Genomic DNA, 5187 nt, shown 5'->3' with positions numbered 1-5187 from the left:
AAAAAAAAAAAAAAAAAAATGAAGGAAAAAAGAAAGAAAGGAAAGATTATCGAGTAGAACTTTTTCATTATTATTCACGATTTAGTAAAAAAAATTGAAATTGGATGGAATGAATTTCTAAATAAATACTTTCATTCTTTATTTTTTGTATTCATTGCGAAATATGCAAAGTAGTATTATGAAAGTGATATCAAATTGAAAAATTGTATTACATATTTATATGCATATACGTATGAAGAAAAATTGCGTCGCAGAACAACTTGCACAATTTACAAATAACGTGTGCGATCGAATCCGAACATTATAAATATATACATATGTATGCATATGTAAATAAAATCATTTTGTGATTAAATACTATATATATATATATATATAATAATTTTTTTCATTTATTTATTTATTTATGTAATTTTTTCTAATTTCACATTTTTAACATTACTTTCCGTTTGTTTATTGATTTAATTCATATTTTCAATATATAATCATTGCAGATTAATTGATCAAAGAAAGGAATATATTTAATTGTATTTAGAAAATATAATTGACTATTAGAAAATTTCCAATCCATTTTAAAATGTTTTTAAAGTCGAAAGAAAGAAGTTAAAAAAAATAAATTAAAAATTGTGAAATGTTATTCTTGAACGATGATGAAATTTTATTAACGATAAAACTAACGCGATATAAGCAATATATTAAAATAATATATAGATATATATTTATACAAATTTATATATTTTTGCACATACATATATACATATATTGCATTATTAATTATAATAGTGAAATTTATTTGTAATTAGAATTCTATTATGAAAAAATGCTCGATATATAAATAAATATCGAAATAAATTGGCGAAATAACGATTAACGATTGAGAATCACTGTTTGTATGAGCTTCATTAATCTGACCATGGTCGCTGGATCTTCGGGACTGTATCTTGTTGTCTACGTGTGCTCGGTATCGTGTACTTTTTTATATCATGTGCGTATAATATACTTATATTTAAGTGTAGTTATTCAATATATATATACATACATACATACATTATTGCCTCATGGATTTATATGTCAGATTTTTCTATTCATTTTAAATATTTTCAATTAATAATAGAATTATCAATTTTTTGATAAAAGAAAAGAATTTTTTCAAAGAAGAAAGAGATGATACGATCAGATCATTTTGATTGTAATTAATGCAATCAAAGAATTTTTAATCCATTCAAATGGTATAAGAATAAATTAGCTTATTATAAAATGAAAGAAGTAAAGCTGAAAGACAAAAAAAAGAAATATGAACAATTTTTAAGCAATAAGAATAAGGATAATAATAGCCGCGGTGATGATGGTAAATATACGAATCTCTCAACACTTGAAATTCTCGTAAGTCACCAGCTAAACTGAGTTAAGACGCTTTTAAGACCAGTAAAGGGTGTTAACCTTACTCTTCCGCTAGTTGATCGGTGACAGCTACTTGCTATCCAATATTATATGCCTATCATTTTCCCTAAAATTTCAATTTTACGAGCGGTTTGATTTTCTATGTTTGTGAATTAAATTTTTTATATCTAAAAAAAATTATAAACAATTAATCCCCAATGATTATAATACAATTTCTTTTTTTTACAATTTTTATCGATATTTATTTTAGTTCGATGGAATATCTTTGAAATTTAAATGATTCATTAAATGTTACATTAAAAAGTATTATTTATTAATTAAATAAAAATCATACAAAAATTGGAATTTTTAAATTTATTGATTTAAAACAAAAGTTTCTGTATGCAAAGATAATATTATTAATTTATTTTTGTGATATATGAAATAGAATTCAAATTTATTATAATATTCCTTTATCCCATAGATATTTATAAATATATATATATATATAAATATTATATTATATTATATAATGTTATGATATTATATATATATAATGTTATGATATAGAAGAAATTAATATTTTGATATAGAATTATATAATTTTGTTTACATTTTTTTATTACAATTAAATTTTTGCTCCATTACATTTTTATGATCAGTGTGCATATATTCAGTGTTCATATTTATATGCTATGATGCGTTTCATAGACGCATATATATCTAATAAAATAACGTACTCTTATATACATGCATATCGTTACAGCATTGCACCGGGAATAGATATAAATACGTATGTATATACTTCTGTGTATCTACGTATATGAACGGCATTAGTATAGAAACACATAGATAAATGGATATGTGCGTGTGCGCGGAGGGTAAAGAAGGTGTGTAGAGAGACCTGGCAACCGAACTCCCCATGGGGTCTACATAAATCAGAAACTCTGGTTTAAACTTAGCTTGAAGTATGATAGTAGAAATTTAGTTTCGAAAATAATTTTCTCTCTTTGAGGTTTACAAGAACACATGGTTCGTACATCGTTTTGAAAATATCAAAAAAAAGTTGATAGAAAAAATTATTGTTATATCATATTTTAATTGAATCTTATATAGATTTTCAATGCTTTGATTTTTTGAGCTATAAACGAGTACAAGAAAAAAAATGTGTGACATATAAGTTTGATTATTATTAGTTTAAAAAGATCAATACGAAAAAGATGAAAAATTACGAAAATTTAAAATATAAAATATTTAAGAAAGAATCGATTCACATCCGATTATCTCTAAATTAAAAATATAGATGCACATTTAAGAGCATATAAATGCAATAAATAAAAAATATATAGGAAAGAAAAATAATTGTTTCATTTTTATTCCAGCTTATGAATAATAAGACTTTCGATTTCAATTTATCAGAAAACTATATATAACCGTTGTATTCATGTGAAAGTAGTGAAACGAAACGAAACGAAACAAAACGAAAAGAAAGAAAACGAGTAAAAAGAGAAAAGAGTAGTCGTGAAAAGAAAAGAAGAGAGGAGGACCCGGAAGGACAGCTCACCTTCCGCGAATCCACTAGGCCACTGACTCTCGTCTTCTGTTGCATAACGAGTCCATCTCTCCGATGTGTTGGAATACATCTTGGAGAGATGCGACTTGAGAGTCACTGGACCATGTACCGGTTGTTCCACTCGAGGAATGCGGACTAGCTTGGTGTGGTGTGTGTAAGTGCACATGTACGTTCGTGTCCGCATCCAAGCCGTATCCTATCCGTATTCCTTCCATTTATACTCCTACTACTTACCTATGTATGTATATACATACGAGGATTAAATGCGTATAACTACGCATTCTTTCAAAAATGATTCTACAATTATTATTGTCATTATCTTTTAGAATATTAAAAGAAATTATTCGAAAATTTTGAAAATAATATATAACGACAATTTTTGTTCTGGTATTATTTTTATATCGATAACTTTTCGTTATTTATAACGAAATCGATGATTCAATAATTTCGTATCGAACCAACAAGTTTCGCATATTTCGATTAAAGTTTACATACAAGTCGATTATACATTACATTATATATGATAAAATATATGATGAGAAGGAGGAGGGGAGAGAAGAAAGAAAAATCAACTTCGTCATTCAACCAACATGTTATTCGATTAATATAAGCGAATACATTTATAAACAATCGAAGGAAGTAGTAACGCATAAATACATATGTAGAGAATCAGTTGGTTGCAGGCTTCTTGGACTACTGTATGTAAATTCAGTTTGCCACGATCTTTTTTTTCTTTTTACAAATTCCTAAAAAGAGAAAAAAAAATGAAGATAACATTATATATATATATATTTTTAATTTACATTCATCGAATGTTCCATATTCGTTTTCATATAAATTCGTTTATATTAACGAAAAATAAGTTTAATTTTAAATTCGATAAATTTATATCCTAATTCATATAATCCAAGTGAACCAGAAACAAAGTGAATTTATTTTTATAATATATATAAAGCAATTATAATATTGATTAAATAAAAATTGATTCGAATAAAAATTCAATCTATCGTTGCTCACAATTCATAAGTTATTTTAATTGTTGAAACTTATTTTTGATTCTAATATTTTAAATATTGATCCGAAAAGCAAATCCGTTTAAATTGAAAAAATATATCGTTTAATTTTATTCAGATATATATATATATGGGGATGAATTTTTAATAAATTGAAACATTTTAAAAAAAATTTAAAGAATTTAAATATAATTTAATTAAATTCAAAAAATGAAAATGATTTTAATCAAAAAAATAATAAAAACACAAATAGTATATACGATTAGAAAATTTTCGTTTTTGTCTCTGCGCGTCTATATAATATATATATATATATATATATTATGTTAAATTTATTTTGTATATTTAATAAACGATTTCGTGCATTTCTTATTGTTGCAGAAAAAGTAGAGAAAAATTGGAAGGAACAGGAAGAAAGAGGTGAAAGCAAAACTAAGAGGTGAGATATTCTTGGAAAATGGCGGCGGGAACGTGTCAATTGGCCTGAAGAAAAATTCAAAGAAAACGTAAAATGTGAGTAACGGAAAATATTTTTTTGTTAGAATTTCGCGTAATATTTTTATTTTTCATAACGGAAGGAAAATTGAAAATTTATTAAATATATTTCATCAATTGTATTATTCGATGAGAGAACGGTAGAATGGTAATTTTTTTTTTAATCAACGCGATTATGTTTATATGAGAAAATAAATAACGTTCGTTATTGGAAGAAAACGAAGTATCTCCTTCGAAGGAATAACGAGAAACGATCAAGATTTTGAAAAGAGGGATAAAATATCGATAATGATATCGATATTCTCGAATATTCTACGGTTATATTTGATAATTGTTAATGATTTTATTCGTGATTCTCGTGAATGAGCGTTGCTAAATCTTTTTTTTATTTAGGCAATATTTATCCAATTACGATAACTTATGCGCTATCCATTATCTAACCGCGATAATTATGCGTGTTATCGTTTCGATGACCAAAAAATAGGAAAAATCATAAATTCGATAATTTTGGCTAATAAAAGACGAACGAGTTATTCTTTTCTTCGCTATAAAAATTGAATTTAACATGATTTTATCAATCCGACCAAATTTATTTCGATTCGATTCGATTATTTTAAAGAGAAATGGTAAAAATATATATATATATATTTGTAAGAAACGAATTTAGGAATTCGACCGATTATCAATTTCTTTATTATTTATCAATTTCTATTTCTTTTTTGCTTT

General features: G+C 25.2%; 1 protein-coding gene across 5 annotated transcripts in view; it reads left to right on the top strand.

Annotated features, from left to right (window-relative positions):
• LOC102676081 (protein N-terminal asparagine amidohydrolase) overlaps positions 1-5187 on the top strand; it is a 17318-nt gene that overhangs the window by 2779 nt on the left and 9352 nt on the right. For 2 of the 5 annotated variants that reach the window (XM_031513170.1, XM_031513181.1), the window contains exons 2-3: positions 2988-2994; positions 4348-4479. The gene's annotated coding sequence lies outside the window, so the exon portion shown is untranslated. Of the gene's footprint in view, positions 1-2987; positions 2995-4345; positions 4480-5187 lie in introns of those variants that run through there. The other 3 variants (XM_031513168.1, XM_006608534.2, XM_006608535.2) reach the window with 2 other exon arrangements.

Source organism: Apis dorsata, unplaced genomic scaffold, assembly GCF_000469605.1.
Source record: "Apis dorsata unplaced genomic scaffold, Apis dorsata 1.3 scaffold_39, whole genome shotgun sequence".
In the NCBI taxonomy this organism is placed as follows: Eukaryota; Metazoa; Arthropoda; class Insecta; order Hymenoptera; family Apidae; genus Apis; species Apis dorsata.
This window is presented reverse-complemented; position numbering and strand designations above follow the sequence as displayed.